The sequence below is a fragment of the Sebastes umbrosus genome, chromosome 5 (genome assembly GCF_015220745.1).
Source record: "Sebastes umbrosus isolate fSebUmb1 chromosome 5, fSebUmb1.pri, whole genome shotgun sequence".
Classification (NCBI taxonomy): Eukaryota; Metazoa; Chordata; class Actinopteri; order Perciformes; family Sebastidae; genus Sebastes; species Sebastes umbrosus.
In genome coordinates, this window is record NC_051273.1 from 10943550 (window position 1) to 10960789 (window position 17240).

Genomic DNA, 17240 nt, shown 5'->3' on the forward strand with positions numbered 1-17240 from the left:
TTAAGAGTTGCGCACTACTGGTCAGGCAGGATGTATGGATCGGGTAGCGAGTGACACGTGTTGTTATTGCTCCTGTGTAGCTTAAGGCGATATATTGCAATTTTTTTCAAATCTAATTTTAGGAAAAACGTCAAAGTATAAAGACACACCACCATATGTATAAAATCTGAGTTAAAAAAAGTCACTATGTGAAATGGCTACTATGGGCACTAACATAATCACACATGAATACAATTGGACTCATTGGAATCCACAAGAGTCTCAGCTTTACAGTCATACCCACGTTATGTAATTCCAAGACCGTTTAGGTACCCCAGTATGCAGAAATATTCAAATACACCATCTTAGAATAGGTGAAAATAACACATCTGTACTGCATGCGAAAAAACAACTTGGTTTTTGCCAAAAACTGCATGCGATTATCATAAAGTGGTCATGTTTGTAAAGGGGAGACTCGTGGGTACCCATATTGAAACCATTTTTATTCCCATATCTTAAGGTCAGTATGACATGGTTGGTACCAATGGATTCCTTAAGTTTTCTAGTTTCAGATGATACCAGTACCTTCACTCTAGCTGAGCCCACTACAACCTCCGAAAGACAGAATAGCGGGCGGGTCCACCGGCGGGCTGTCGGATTTTTAAGAGGTTAATTAGAAATCGATGCAGCGTTTTGGAGAATCAATACAGTATCACAAAACATAATATCGTGATACTCATGTGTATTGATATTTTCTTACAGCCCTAAAGTTAGCGCATTATGATTGTTTCGGGTGTTCAGATAGCGTCATAGCTTACAGAGACACTTTCCCTCACCAGTAAAGAGAGATAATGATGACTCAGCATAATTAGTTTAGATTGAGGATTCAGTGTTAAAGATTTGTTCAGTCATTTACTCAACACAATAAAGAACCCCCAAAATTGATGCTAGACCATGGAGTCCTGCTTATGTATTAGTTATAATAAAGTACTGAAGTGTGAATGCCACTATACAGTATAAAGGTGGGTGATAACAGTGGACCATCACTGTGATTATCGTACAATATTGTGCTAACCTGCAGAAAAATTAAAGTATATCTCTGGTTTTCAGATTAAAAGAAAAACAACAACTGCACTCCACATACAGTAAAGTGACCCTGAGATACTAATAAAAAATGAACTGCGTGGTATTTAGAAAACTGCTGCTGTTGCAGTCAGAAAAGTTGGTGTCACTGTCAAGGTTACAATGTCAGACACCTGCTTTTCAAATTATTTACCATACTTTTTCTGCCTCAAGGTCTCCTGGATGCAAAAATGAAAGGCGGAGAGGAAACCGACTAATTTCAAACATGGGGGGGAAAAAATCCATCTCTGAAAGTGCTGAGTAACACCTCTAACCCTCCAAACCAAAGCAAAGCTGCAGTTATGATTAAAGCGAGAGACGTCTCCTCGCTAAGGTCATGCTTTCAGAAAGCGAGCCGCCATATTTGGGCAGCAACAGTATTGTTGTGATCACCCCTCCCCTCGTTCCCCTCCGAGACTTCTCAGCCTTGAATATGGTGATGATATTAATACTAATCGTAATATAGCCGGCGATAGATATAGGCTCTGCCGCTTTGAACTGTAAATGGGTTGTGTTTGGGGGAAGAGAGGCGATTAAGAGCCGCGAGACGGTATAAGATGGTAAATCTGGGGAAGCAGAGGCGTTCCAGGCCCCCCCACCATAAACAAATAATCCAGCGCTGCTTCTCAAACCCCCCAATGCCATCTCAAATCAGTTTGGATTAGGACAGAATACAGGGATGTTCCCTTTAATGTCACACAGAGACATAGAGAGAGAGGGTGCATCTTCCTCTTCCGCCCCCCTCTGCCGCCCGCCTCTCCACGATGCGCTGTGTTTAGCCCTGCTTAGCCAAATGAGCTCCTAATAAATGCAGCGCTGAGCCCGTCTGCTGAGGAGTCGCTTATAATTGGAGGGCTTTCTCCTTCGCTTTAGAGAGGAAAGTATTAATGAAGGGGTGGGGAGGAAGGTGTGTGTCGAGGGTGGAGGGTGTGTGCGTGCCTGCGTGAGTGTGTTTGAAAGGTGGAGCGAGTGAGTGAGTGAGTGGGTAAGTGGGTGACTGTGTGTGTGCGAAAGGTGGAGTGCGTAAGGTGGAGGGTGGAGAGTTTGTAGAGTGTATTTCTAGTTTGTGTGCATGCTTCGCATATACTGTGAGTGTCTGTGCCTCGTTCATATGGAAATGTGGCTCCATGTCTTCATTTAATGCTGCGGCTCGCCAACCAAACACACGTGTTCTTTATTTATTTATTTTTTATGAACCTGTCGTTATCACTCCATTTTCTCTTTCACTCCTCTCTCCTGGTTAATCCTGCTCGCTACCTGCAGTGGGAAGCCGCTTTGTGCTCCAATAATAGGGAATCTATATGTTTATAGATATGGCTCATTTTGGCGTTTGAGCATGCACGCCTTAAAGACCCTCAAATCCTTCAGTTTGTTTTTTTTCCCCCCTGTTTGTATTCCTCATCTGCCATTACTACTTTCTTCTACTGTAGCTAGACTCTGAGCAAAATAGGAAGAAAAGAAAAACAGACAAAGATGAAGAGGGCCGCCTTGTTTGTCCACTCAGGTAATTAATTTTCCTCTGATTAGAAATGTTGACCAGTACGTCTGTGTCTGTGTGTGTGTGTGTGTGTGTGTCTGTTGACCGCAATACACAAGTGCGAAGGCGTTAATTTGTCATTGGCATTTCGATAACAACATCAGAGAGATCAGGGTCACACTCGCACAAACAGAGTAAAGAGAGGTCCACCCTGTAATGTCAGGCCTTATCACCTAATTGGCTGGACTCTGACAGAGCAGTGTGATGGATGAGAAACTGATGGAGTGTGTGTGTGTGTGCGTGTGTGAGAGGCAGAGATAGAGCGAGCGAGGTGTTGGGGAGCCGCGAGGATTTATCACAGCTCTGTAGTCATTGACGGGAGGGTACTTGTTGATAATCCTGTTTACCCTGCAGCTGCACTGACAGATGTTATGATGGATTGGCTTGTATACTGTAATACGCAATGTGTACGTACCCTCACACGCCCTCCGGGAGACCAGACTGGTTCTTGTCCTGGTGTTGAGTTTCCAGAACAGGTCAGCTCCCCGCTGTCCCACAGCTCGAATGACCCCCATCTGTACTAAACATGATTGAAAGTTATTACAAAATTAAGTTCCAGACAAGATTTCTGCAGTTTCTGAGTGAAATCTGAGTGTGTCTGAGCATTTTATTTATTCTTATTTTTAATTTAGAAAGTATTCACAGTGAAATAAGGAAAGAAAGGAGTCAAATAGGTTTCAGTTTTCTATTTTCACTCATCCTCTCTCTCATGTGACCTCAAGATCTTTAACTCGATTTTTCTTGCTCCTTTTTAACATCCTTAGTTTTAATTAGACAATACTTATTTGTGTGTTGTGCGTGGGCAGGAATAGAGAGCAGGAGGTCACACCATGAGTTTTGAACAAACTCTATGTGCATTCATTATTTACAAAGGTCTAAATTATATTGAGGAAGTATGACACAGATTCCGACAAAACATCAGCAGGTGAGCACAAAGTCCTGTAAAACAGTTTCCATTAAGTCTCCCATTATTTACTCAAATACAAAACAAAAACGAGCAAAACCTTTTATATCACTGCGGTGTTCTTTGGTACGCGGCATCAGAGAGTATACGCACAAGTGTGCACTTTACTGATGTCATCTCACAGGATTTCTGGGAACTGCGGTTCAAACAGTTTTTTTACTTCTGTATTAGCCCTATCTGTAAACCCAGAGTGCCTGCAGTATAATCTGGTTTCAATTTCAGACTTTTTAAGATCTTTTCTTTTGTGCCAAAAATGTTTTCTATTGAAGGAAATATGGATATTAAAAGAACAAGACTGGGAAAATCCAGCTGATTAGACTGTTGTCAGGCTATTCAATAGGCGTTATCAGTCGCTATAAGCACCATAGATGTGGGTCAATAGGGGCCTACTACACCCAATATTAGGTTTTATCATCTATTCACATGATAGATAACTGAAAGAAGGTATAAAAGAATACCACAGTGACCTCTAGCAACCGTAGTAATTATGACAGGAGCAGAAGCGGTAGTCAGGCGCTGTAGTATAGACAACATGAAAGTCCACATGGGGTGGAGGTCGGGGGCGATGGATGACACCAGCCTGGGGTTCGCATCCTATGTGAAACCAACAACGTGTAGTTGTCTTTGTGTTTACTTATTTCAAGCCAAAACATGTTTTTCCCTAAACTTAGCAAAGTGATTTTGTTCCCTAAACCTAAAGAAGCATTAGAGCAGTTTCATTCAGTTTTACAACATGTTAGAACGTGCTGCTTTTAAGTTTCGCTTTCACTTTTATAACCTAGTAGGTGTAGTAGGCCCCTATTGACCCACATCTATGGTGCTTATAGTGACCGATAACGCCTATTTAAGGCCTGACAACAGTCTAATTGGGTGCAAAATGTGTCACCTGAAAAAGCAACTTCAGAAATCATTACATTTTACAACATCTACTTTTGAATGCTATGGCCCTACAGACTCCATACTGTTAATACATGTTACCCACAATAATGTCATTATGCTGGTATTGCATGAAATTATCATTCACACATTATTGCCCTGAGGTTGTCTGTGGGAGTCGAGGAATCACTCCTACTAAGCTTTCTGTATCTTCCTAGACCTTTGTGGGTCTTTGGTGGACTGGACAGATAGTAGATCAAGGAAGATGGAGGGAGAGGAGGGAGTGATGGGAGGAGAGAACAGAGGTGGTGGAAAGTAAAGCAGATTTATATCCATCAGAGGGATAAGTATAGGTGATCAAAGTTAGCTATGCTAATGTAGGCTTTCGGAAGGTGAATATTTAACTAGTGTTACCAAATAAATCTCATTTTAACCCATCAGATCCCTTCACATATTCTAGCTATTCTAACTATGACTTTAAATCAGATCTTTATCAAGTGGCACCTAGAATAATGTAGACTACTAGTGGTGGGGGGAAGAATCGATACAGCGTAGTATCGTGATATTTTGCGTGGAAATATTCTATCGATACACGGACGCAAGTATCAATCTTTTATTATATAAACTATTAACCTCTTAACAATCTGACGGCCTACGGGCGGGCCCGGTCGCTATTCTGTCTTTTAGGGGTTGTAGCGGGCCCAGTCTTAAAGCTAGAAGAAACTAGAAGACCTAAGTTTGGTACCAACCTGGGAAGAACGCTAAATAATGCTACAAAGTTGCTCTAAATTTTGGTGAGGAAAGAACTGGCATGGTCATTTTCAAAGGGGTCCCATGACCTCTGACCTCAAGATATATGAATGAAAACTCTCAGATGAACAGAGCGAAAATTGTATCTTATAAGATAAAACAGATGTTGACAAACCGCATGATTTGCAGTTGAAAAAACACAAAATAAATCGCAATATATCGCAATACTCAGAATATGGTAAAATGTTTAAAATCGCAATAAGATTGTATCGTGACTTAAGTATCGGGATAATGTCGTATCGTGAGGCCTGTGGTGATCCCCAACCCTAGAAACTACTGAAAGATGATAAACCGGATATAACCAGAGGTTTGGGGTAGTAATACTTTCTTCCAATAATACAGAGGAAAAACATACATGATATGAGTTTGAACTGTCTTCACTGATATAAGTGAAGCCATATTAGAAATAAGTCCTAATCCAGAGATAGAAAAGGGGTTAAAATGGGAAGCTAACAGCTTGGTGTCTTACTGTAAAATCTTAGGAGGAATCCTCAACTAATGTAGAGCAGCAGAGTATCCAGATAGTCCTGGTTTAATTAGGCTCGACAGACTCTAGCTTGGGAATGGGTGGATGGGGCTGTCTGCACTTAAAATCTGAGATAGTGTTGGCCTTCACTTGGCTTAGCACTTGAGAAATCCCAGCCTAATGTATGAAAGCCCTGAAACCAGAAACTGACAAGGGCTGAACTGGCGATGGCTGGCTGCAGGTGTACCTGGGAGATAGAGGAGGACCTTAGTGCTTAGTACCTGGAAATCCTGCTCTAATGACATTCACCACAGAGACAGAAGCTGCCTAAAACATGAAGGGTCAATTTACAATTGATATTAAAGGCACAATGAGTTGGATTTGTCTGTTGCAGTTTGTAAATACGACATTCAAAGTTGGCCCATCCTCCCTGGCTCAATGAGGTTTATGGTGCTCGCCAGCGGGTGAAAGTCTACCCCCGATTCACTTTTGTTTTGGAACGAGCTTTGTCCGTTTGCCGTTTCACCTCGCTATATTTGTGTTTTTCTGGTGCCGTGTCCGCCATTTCCGCGGCTTGCTCTTGGATGCGTGCTTACGATTTGGATCCGCTACATTTTATGTATAACACCCAGAAACATCCCGACCACAGCAAAATGAAAAGAAAAGAGAGAATACAGGCAGAGGGCAGGTTCTCTGCAGATATAGACACACGCTTTGGGTCATAAGTGATGATTAAGAGGGATTTGAGTATTTATGAGTCTGTACGTTGTTTTGTCTGTTTGTTTGTTTTTAGGAAAATCCTACTCATTGTGCCTATACTATAATTGTCTTGCCATAGCAATATGAGTCTGCTGTGTATGGTGGCAAATTAGCATGTTGGAAGTGAATGTTAACTTAAGAAAAATATAATTAATTCAGATTTTCTTCAAAATTCAAACAGTTGGTTAATTGGTACTTTATTTGCTATGTTGCTTAATACCGATTTAAAATAAATAAATAAACATAAATCTTCCAAATTTCTTCCCGTCAAGGACTTTTTTGGTCTTTACCAGGCATAGGTGGTGACAGGCATCAAGCCCAAAACATACAAATCGTCACTTATAAACTTGAAATTAAAGCTTTAATGAATCTTAATTAATTTGTCATGAACTGGTGAGGATTCTGTTTAAGCCCAACCTAGGCCAGAACCATGTAACTACAAAGCATTTAATGAAGGCAAATCTCAATTAAACCTGAATTTCACCGCACAAGTACCATAGACAATATGGCCATCGGTGACAATGGAGCCAATACATTATTTTATATACATTTTATAGATAGTTTTAGAGTTTATATACTATATATATTTTATACTGGAATTTTAATTCCTGTTTAACTTTTGACCTTATTGTTGTTGCATTAAAAAGGTTTACATTTCAATTGTAATTCCTGTTAATTTTGAAGAGTTTTTTTGACCAAGTTGCTGGTATAAGATTTATTATTTTAATAATAAATAACAATTCAGTAAATCTATGTATTTATTTGTTAGGGAAGCGATACTTAAGTCAAGCCTGATGTTGCCTTACACATAAGAGAATGATCCCAGTCACCTCCACACTGTGAGACATACAGCTCATTAGTTAGACAACGGTATCGCATCAGTACTGGGTATCGGGGCTGAAAAAGTTGGATTGGTGCATCCCTTAACCAAACCTTCACTATAGCTCTGTCAAATGGTGCATTTTGTTATTTAATTTGGAGGACTTGTTGGATAAAAGCCTCACTGCCTTGAACATATTTCTATTTACCTCAAATCACGCCATGCATTGAGTTCCCTATCCTAGTGTAATCAGTCGGTTACTGAGATTACAGCAAGAGAGAAAGAGGTGCTAGAGCTGAATAAGAGTCACAAGGTCATGTTCATAATGCCAAGCTGCTAAAGAGGGAGCGTTACCCCGAAAGGAAGCTGACCCCAAAGTATAGAAAGAGCTGCCTACAGAAAAGCCACTGTATGGAAAGAAAGCGGAAGACAAAATGAAATATGACAAATGGGAAACATTCTCCGCTGCGATGTGTCTCTCATCGACGCTCACAATAAGGTCTCGGCCGTCTTTTGTTGATTCCTCCGTCCCTCCTCTCTTTTCTGTTTTCAGCGCTAATTTGATTTCTGGAAATCAGGGTTTTGTCTCGTCGAGTGACTGACAGTTGCCTTCGCCTTAATGAATGCCGAGCGGAAAAAAAAAGAAAAGATTCTGGCGGATAATGCTGCTCCCTCTCTTCTATCGAGCTCCAATAATTAATTCACACACATATCTGCAACATTAGTTCCAGAGGAGATAATTAAGAAAATGATTTCGGTATTGTTCCCCGGCATCTATCAAGACAACGCTGCTATCTGTTTTTAGAAAAGCTAGTAGTCACCATTACCGTATCTTTAAAGGGCAGTGATTTTGCGTTTGGTAATTGCATGGCGGATTTCAAGCAATGCTATTAATTGACTGTAGTGAGTATGCATTTATCTCCGTTTTATTCTCATCAAGTGTGTGTCGTTCATGTGTGTGAGTCTGTGAGAGGGAGATAGTGTGTATGTGTGTGTGTTTAAACAAATAAACTACCTCTGCGTCACATTTATTATCATCTTAAGTCATTTATTTTTCTGCTATCTGGCAGCAAACATTTGTGTGTTGAGTTCTTTGTCACGGCGACACCATTCAGTCAGTGTTCGGCTGCGGCGCTGTGTTTTCATTGTGTCTGTATCTTGTTCATCATGCTAACGTCAACTGCTAACATGAAAGACAACTTTTATCAATACAGTCGGGCACCGGGCCAGATATTAAATTAAATGGATTGAGGAAGTGGAGCTTTTTTTCCTGTTTTGTTTCTGAAATGTAAAACTTGAGGCATAATTGAGAATTCATTTAAATGTTGTCCATGAAATCCAACTGCAGCACCTATGGACCATTTTCAAATTAAATTGTTGCACTTGGTATAAATCCCTGTTGGCATATGAGAACACACAGTATACTTTTTTCTCTAAATTGAGATGCTTTTTTTTATTCCTGTTACAAATACTGTACTTCATCTTTTCCTCCTCCGTTTGATCCATATGTGTTCATTATCTATTTGTCTTAAAGCTGCAACGATTGTTTTTTGTGACCACTTGAAGGCAGTGGAACGAGCTGAAATGATTAACATATTATTACCATATAAAAATAAACTGGTTAATGTGTTTACAATCATTTAGAGTCATGTTTCTGGTCACTTCATGAATTTAAGTCCAATATTCACTCCTCTTTTACATTTATTTTGCGCTCCACTAACTCCTTGGGGGCAAAATGCCTCACTACAAGCTAGTTGCTAACTTTCTTTGTCTGATGCTCGGCAGTAGTGATGCACGATTCAACCTAGAACCGGGTTGACCCGCATTACGGGTGGGTTCGGGTGAACTTAGGAGAAAATATCACGGGTTTGGGCGGGTGGGAGACAAATTGACAAAGCAGCGCTCCGGGTAAGTTATTGATAACTTACAGAAACATTGCCTACAATAATCCACCTTCTCTTCATCTCTCTCTGTCTCTCAAACACACACACACCAGCTGTGGTGGCAGCATGTCATTTTAGGTCGTGGTCATGTCACGACGTTGCACACAGACACACACACACACACCACAAGCAGAGAGAAGATAAACATGATTTGAATGGTGTTTTAACTTGTTCTATAGAGCCGAAAACTAAAAAACTTAGGAATGCAAATCACTCTTCCAGTTTTAGGCTGTAAAGCAGTGCAGTATATGTACTACAAAATCACCTGGTACTGCACAATGTGAGAAGCAGGGTAGAGTCATGTGACACTCTCAGCATATATTGTGGTGCTACACGTCAACAAAAATATACACAGCAGCATATGGAGCAGAACATAAAGGATTCATACTGTTATTTCACTTCAACCTTCACATAAAGAGGTAAATCTTCCCTGCTGTCTCTTTTTTTTAAAGTCTCAAAAGTTTAATATGCGGAGAGGTTGTGGGTCGTAGAGTATTTTTCTCCCTCAACAAACAGTTTCTCCATTGTGACAGCTACAAGACCACAGAATAAGTCAAGGTAGCCGGGACGAGCAACTACTTTTCTGAGGCTGGACAATAGCACAGGGGTGTATTCTGTCGCGGCATGTCGCATCCAGTTACGCCAACACATGTTGGGCCGCTTTTCTGACCTACATTGTATAGTATCCATGTGTTGTGGATTTCACACAGTAGAGGTTCTTATTTTAAAGATTTTCTTTTCTCATGCAGGCTCATGCAGACATGTGGCACCTCACTAGAAACGCATGTACTCTAACCTTTTAGTTTCATGTGAGGTTTGTGATCATCTGAAATCCTAAGTGATTGAAACTCAATGGCAAATGTTATATATTTACAAACAAGTAAGCATCTAAAATCTGCATCTGGGATTTAAATGATAAACTAAATTATTTCAGATTAATGAAAAGTTCAAATTAGAGACGACCCCAACTTTGTTTTCTTTATTTGCCTGCACTGTCTCTTTGCAAGTGTTCTTTAGAAATCACATTACCTCTGTTTTACTGTATTCAAGCCCTCATTTTAGATTTACCTAATCGTTCACAGTAGCAACCATTTGCTTTATTCTTGTGTTTATACGTACAAAAGAAGAGCAAAAAGGGTCCTGTCAGAGTGTACGAAGCCTTTGGTCTTTCTTTAGAATTGCACATTTCAAAAGGTTTTTAATAAATGAATACAGCTGAAATTGAATATGATTGAACAATGTTGTCAGAACAAGAGGAATTTGACACAGCGCCTTGAAATACTTAGATGACTTTTTGTTTGAAGGACAGATGTCAGATTTTTTTTCTGACTGACTGTACATCGATTCCTTTCTTTCACAATTTCTCAGAGACCTTGTACACAAAAATCATTTACAGCTGGAATTTTGATTCATGACACCTTGAGCTATACAGAGTTTTAAACTGAAAATGAAGTGTGATCCGCCAGAGGTAACTATTCTGCTAATAAAGTTTCATCTGCCGATTGTAAACGAGCATATCTGGTATAAAGTTAAAGTCATGTTTCCTGATGCAGTGCAGTTTGTGCAATGTGCCATGTGCTCTTCTGTGTGTCTGATGGGAGGACAGGTATGGTGTTTGCTTAAGGTCAAAGTTCATGTTTCATGTGTGTGTGTGTGTGTATGTGTGTGAAAGCAGGTGTGTGATATATTTAGCACAAGGTGCGTTCCTTCACTCTGACGTCAGTCAACAACACGACTGACCAAACCCTGATAACTAATGGCCTGTCAGTCACAGAGCCAAACCCCTCCCTCTAAGACAATAACCAACCCCTTCTTCAACACCACCTGGCTGATTGTGTTTGTGTGCAAGCACTGCGTATGTATGTGCATGCAACTGGACATGCTTGAATGTACTGCATTAGTGTGTATATACTCATGCTTTTGACTGACGTCTTGCGTAAACTCCAGTCTCTCTGTTGTATAGAAGGTTAGACGTGCAGGCCTGATAGGCCACTTACAGTTACATCTGTCAGACCTGTTATATGTATTCTAAATTAATTTGTCAGATGTACAAAACGATGCATACGCACAACAACCATGCTCACATAAACTGGTATTTAAGAATGTGCACACCTAGCGCATACTTCAAACCAGGCGTACACACGGTTTTAGCTGAAATAACAGTGGGTGAAATGACAAAACGTTCTCATCTCAACTCCTCACATACTGCCCCTTGGCGTCACTTTAGGTTTAAACAACAAAACCAAGTTAGGTTTAGGAAAAAAACTACATGGTTGGGCTTAAAACTACTACGTTTGTAAAGTGAAAATGGAACTGAAGGTTGTGAACACGGTACACGAACAAACAGCTGGTTGTAATGTAATCCTTGGTATTTGACGCACTGGGAATGAGAACGGGCTGGAAATGAGGAAGAGATTGAATATAAGTTGAGAGACAGGTAGCACAATTTGTATAGGCTTCACAGCATTCTGTAAATTGTCAATCGCAGATGCATTTATAAAGTTCATTTTCAATTATTTATGAGTGATGAATGTCATCATTCGGATTATTTACATTTGAGCCAGAATTGTGAAGCATTTTGTAAAGTCGGTTTCTACTGGAAATGGTAGTTAAGAGACTACTTCTTCTTATAGATCTACTACTTCTCAATATCTTGATACAAATTAAAATGTTTACCAGCTCTAATCTGAATGCAGCTCACTTGATATTGAGATGTTGGGGCCTGTTCCAAGAAGCACTTTACTGAGTTTATCAGAGTTTTATCTTTACTGTAACATGAACTCATGTAAAGAGCTTTTTTGTGGGTTTCACTGGGGATGTTGGCTGCAGATTGAGCTAAAAGTGAAGTTTGCTGGCATTTCCACTGAAGAAGAACAAGAGGGGCAAATGAATTCCCTTTATTGTACGCTGAGCTGCTGTTACGTCATATAACAATGCTCAAAGTGACCTCAAGTGTAAATTCAGCCTGAAATGAGATACTGCATTTACTGCCTCGCAAAAACTGACCACACTTTTAGATTTCATATCAGAAACATGTTTTCTAATTCATATGGCATTTCTAAAAGAATCTTTCTTTCTCTCTCTCTCAAACACACAAACACACACCCACACACTGTTTGTTTGCTCTCTCTGCAGTTCCAGGTGAAACAGGTCTGACATTTGAGACCCAGGTGCTGCACAGAGGAAGGGAACGAGGAGGTTCATCGTGTTTTCTTTCTCCTGCATGCCAGAAAACCAATTAATCAACCAATGTGTGTTTTCACTTCCAAACATCGTCGCACGTTTTTACATAGCACCCTTTGATATCAGGCCCACAAACTATAAAAGCAGGTTATGTGATTGTCTGACTGTGTCTTTTGAAGTAACCACTGTGGTTCAAGTTAATCTCATTACTTTGATCTGATGATATTAAAGTTATTATGGATATGACTGAGCAGAAAATGTTTTAATGATAACCACTCAACTCTGCGGTTATCATGAGGTTTTATTATTTTTTTTTTGTCAACTGGCAGCAGCAGCAAGTTTGTTCAGAACCACATATTTTGTTAAAGTAGTTTTACAATAGATCAGACGGATTGAAAACAGACTGGCTTCCTGCCAAAATAGCTGGCAGGAGAATTACCAGCCTCTGAGCCGTGATAGTGTCGGTTTCCAACCCTGCCCCCAGACTACCTGCCCTGAGGGAGGAGCACCAACGCAGCAGGTGTGGGGCTTGATTAGTTGTACTTTGCATCCAGCTGTCAAGCGTGGTTTTTACACTTTCTCAATGTCACAAAAATGTCAATTTAGTGACTTTTCATCAGCTGAATTCAACACGTCCTCATACCTAACGACAGAATAGGTCGTTTGCTAATGACTCCCAAAACAATATATATGGCTGCTCTATTTAACGTTGTGAAACGGTCGCGCGTGGCAGTTTTAAACACGTCGTTAACGTTGTGAAACTAAACTACTTTAGGCAACAAAACTACTTGGTGAAAATGGCCATGCCAGTTTTTCCTCGCCAAAATTTAGTGCAAGTTCGGAGCGTTATTTAGCTTCCTTGGCGACAAGCTATATGACATGGTTGGTACCAATGGATTACTTAGGTTTAGCCTAAAATTCTTAAGTTGCATTAATGTGTTAAAGAAATTTGTGGCATTAAAACAAATTTGCATTAATGCGTTATTATCATGTTAACTTTGATAGCCCTAGTAAGTATTTGATGAGGTTACATATATATTTATGTAACTTCTGTAACTTAAAATAACTTCATAACTTAGAATAACTCAACGTGTTGTCTTTCGGTTTCACACGGGACAATAACAGCAGTCTCCTGGGTGGAAGTCTTGTATGTCTTTATCTGACACATCCATCCACCACGACCTCCTCTCTACGCGGACTTTGACTTTTTCCACAGAGTGCTTACTGACGTAGTTGGGAGTAAAGACTGTGTGTGCATCTTGGAGAGATGGATGCATTTTTTACACCTTTTTCGACATCCATCTAGAACCGCTGAGGCAGTTTGAGCATTTGGATGTGCTTCTTGGATGCATTTACTTTCCTTTTTTGATAACCGATCCGGTCCAAGACCTGTGTAGTGACTCAGTGTAAACGGGGTCTAAGCGTGCATTGATTTCATCGTCTCCCTCCCATTTTGAGCCATTTGCTGTCACAAATGGTTAAACTCTTTTTGGTTGTTACAACTGGAGTCAAGTCTGAATGTGATCCTGTTGGTAAACTGTTTGCATCATATTTCAGCTGCAATCTGCAAAATTGAGCTGTGAAATGTCTTTCCACTGTCACTGTTAATATTGCAGTCTTAACAAACTGTTGATCAGTGAGATTTATCCAGTCAGACCAAAACTAAATCATTATTTCATCTCATTTCATATCATCATTTTATTAGTGACAAAAGTCTGTTTTGAGTGATATTTTTGTATTTAATATATTTTCCTTTTTAGCTTTAATTTGATACATCTATATAAACAAAACAATTCTTTGTTCTTTTTGACATCCTGACTTCATCTGAATAAAATAACTGAAAGAGACACATTTTTATTTGCAAATCAGATATGTAAAACTATACAAAGGGAAGGAGTGGAGAAATGGTGGGATAAAAAACAAACATCTCAATGGCTATTATGATCATTTATATTGTCTAAATTGTACTAGATAAAGTAGAGGCAAAGTAGAATTGAACAGCATCTTGGATAGAGTCTCCCTATAGTTAACACACTGTAGTTATTGATGGAAAATCAAAGCACTCTCTCCTCTCTAACATCATCATTTGATTAATCTCGGGCCAACTTGTGAGAACACGATGTGTCAAACAGTAAATCAAAGCTATAAAAATTTGACAAGGAGACATGCACATGTTCACTGGATAAGATAAATGGGTTTTCTGGCACTTGGCCTGTACGGTATGTACTTTCACTCTTTTTTTCTTTCTACCATTTCGTTAATCTTGATGTGTGAGATGTGTGATTAAAAGGTCGTTCTGTCACACCTGTGTGGACTACCTTCTGCATGGAAAACCTCTTTTACGCACCTCTCTTGGCCCATGGCCACCTCCACATGAGGGAGATTCCTCTGTTTGGGTATGTGTATGTGTGTGAATGAGTGTGTGTGTGTGAGAGTGAGTGAGAGGGAGGAAAAGGCACCTGTGCCATATTTATTAATGTTAAGTTCAGTAAGCTTCTGACTATGCACGATGCACACAAACACAGAAAAATACGTACCGAGTTAGTTATCCTCTTTGTCACTGGGGTTCCTCAGACTGCGTACTTGTAGGCGTTAACACTGTAATTAGACACAGTGGCAGTTCAATGAGGGCCTGATCAAATAACAAGATTGAATGCTTTAAAGTTTATACACATCCATTTAAATGCAGAAAGACTGATATAAACCAATTCACCAAATTAACTAGCCTCAGTGTTTTTAGTGCTTTAGTCTTTCATTAATTTCCTTCCCTAAAGCGAAGAAGTCCCCAGTAATTTATTGCATGACTTTGTCGGTCAGACTTTAATTTTGAAAGTCAGAAATCTGAACACCTGATCAAATCTCTAAAAACAACCTATTCAATCCACCTCAAATAGAAAATTCCATATAAATTGCACCTGCAATCTGGTTTGCACTCTTACAGAGACTCATGGTGTACGGTGTTTATCACATTTCGGGCTCTTTTTTTGTGTTGCCGCAGGGTGAAACGATTCTGGACTGATAACTAATGTTTCATTCAATAAACATCTAATTATTTGCACTACATCCATTTATCCTGAACCATGCTGGTCTAATTATTGAACAAATAGTTGAAAACTATTCCTGGGGTAAAAGGATTAGAAATGTCATCACAGTGCGTTGCTATTACCCACCGCAGCCAAATACAGGTCAGGTTGATTATGATTTTTTCAGTTCAGTTGGAAAAAGACAACGATAGTGCTAAAGGAATCAAAGTGACGCCTGTTTTCCGGCTGGATACCTGAGGCTGGCGCTGGGTGCACATTGATATCATAACAGGAAAACGAGAGTCATTTTTTCTGAATAAAAAACGAATACGCACGGGGAAAGCACCTTCGGTTGAAGCTGAAGCCGCCCTCGTCAAGTGGATTCCACTTGATTCCACCATGCCGCTATCAGGTGAGAGAACGAGGAGCCCTGGCAAAGGGACGCCGTTCTGCAAGCGCTGCAGAGCTGGCCAAAAACGGCAGGAGCAGTGACAGCGAGCCAGTAAATAGCGAAGCGGTCCGTTTCATTACTTTGTATTCATGTAATAAATATAAAAAATGTCAATTAGATGGTATTCCGCATGAGAAGTGATGCACAACAACAAAAAATTGGTTATAATAATCATCCGTTTATAGTGATAAATTTGACCCGGACAGATGTGATCACTATAAGCGGTTTACGCTGTATTGGTTTCTACTAGAACATGTTTACATGCTTTAATGTAAAAAAAAACAAAAAAAAAAACGCTTTAATTTTCTCATACCGGCTGTACTACTGCACCTCTTTTCACCCTATGACTTAAATGCTCTGTTTGAACTTTGCCCCCACCCCTTAAAAGTCCAGTCTGCTCTGATTGGTCAGCTGGCCCACTGTTGTGATTGGTCAACCCAACCACACTCTTCAGACTCCGCTCCAGCTCCGCTCTAACTAGCTTTGTTTGAGGGTGTGTCAAACCAGCTGCTAGGCAGGTATTATGCAAATATGTTACTTGGTGACATCACTACGTTACGGAAGAGTAACTCTCTTTGCAAGTGCAAGTCCAAATTTTTCACGTCATCCTCGAATGACCCATCAATCTCCGGACTAACATTGACTCATAATGTGTGATACACTGAATCTATTTATTTCATCCATCTCCCCTGACTCTGTTTACACACATCAGGCATTTAATTCCCTTCTCTGTGTGTGTGTGCGTGTGTGTGTGTATCTGCACAAACTGTACATGTATCCTGTTTCTGAAGCATGACTTTACTAGAAAGCTTACGATAAAAGATCAACAATAGGGAAGCTTTAATTCATGCCCGGCCTTTTCAACCTCCTCTTTACACTTTACACATAATTGTTGCAGTAGATTTCAGTCACTTGTTCGTTCCCTCGGTCCATTTTTAATAACATACATATTTCCAGGGGTTACAGTGCAGACAAAAATAAAATATCTCACGTACAGTGGATAAATTGCCATACCTCACATTTTCCTTGAAAGTTGCTTGGCATGCTGAAAATCTCCCTGTTGTGGCTCAAATTGCAGATGTAGCCTGAAAGAATATAGAAATAAATGTAAATCTCTCTCTCTCTCTCTCTCTCTCTGTGTGTGTGTGTGTGCGTGTGTGTGTGTGTGTGTGTGTGTGTGTGTGTGCGTGTGTGTATGTGTGTGTGTGTGTGTGTGCCTGAGGAAGCTCTATCTGTCCTTTGATTCCAGGGTGAGACGGTTGCATTTCAACGCGGCAGCTAAAATTGCAGCGGTTGACTAAATATGG

At 40.1% G+C, this 17240-nt stretch overlaps 1 long non-coding RNA gene across 1 annotated transcript; it reads right to left on the minus strand.

Annotated features, from left to right (window-relative positions):
- Positions 1 to 621: 621 nt before the first annotated feature.
- LOC119487964 lies at positions 622 to 17021 on the minus strand. The gene is made up of 3 exons (XR_005206837.1): positions 16948 to 17021; positions 14997 to 15057; positions 622 to 3153 (listed from the first exon to the last, which is right to left on the minus strand). It is a non-coding gene; the product is annotated as an uncharacterized LOC119487964 (long non-coding RNA).
- Between the last annotated feature and the right edge of the window lie 219 nt (positions 17022 to 17240).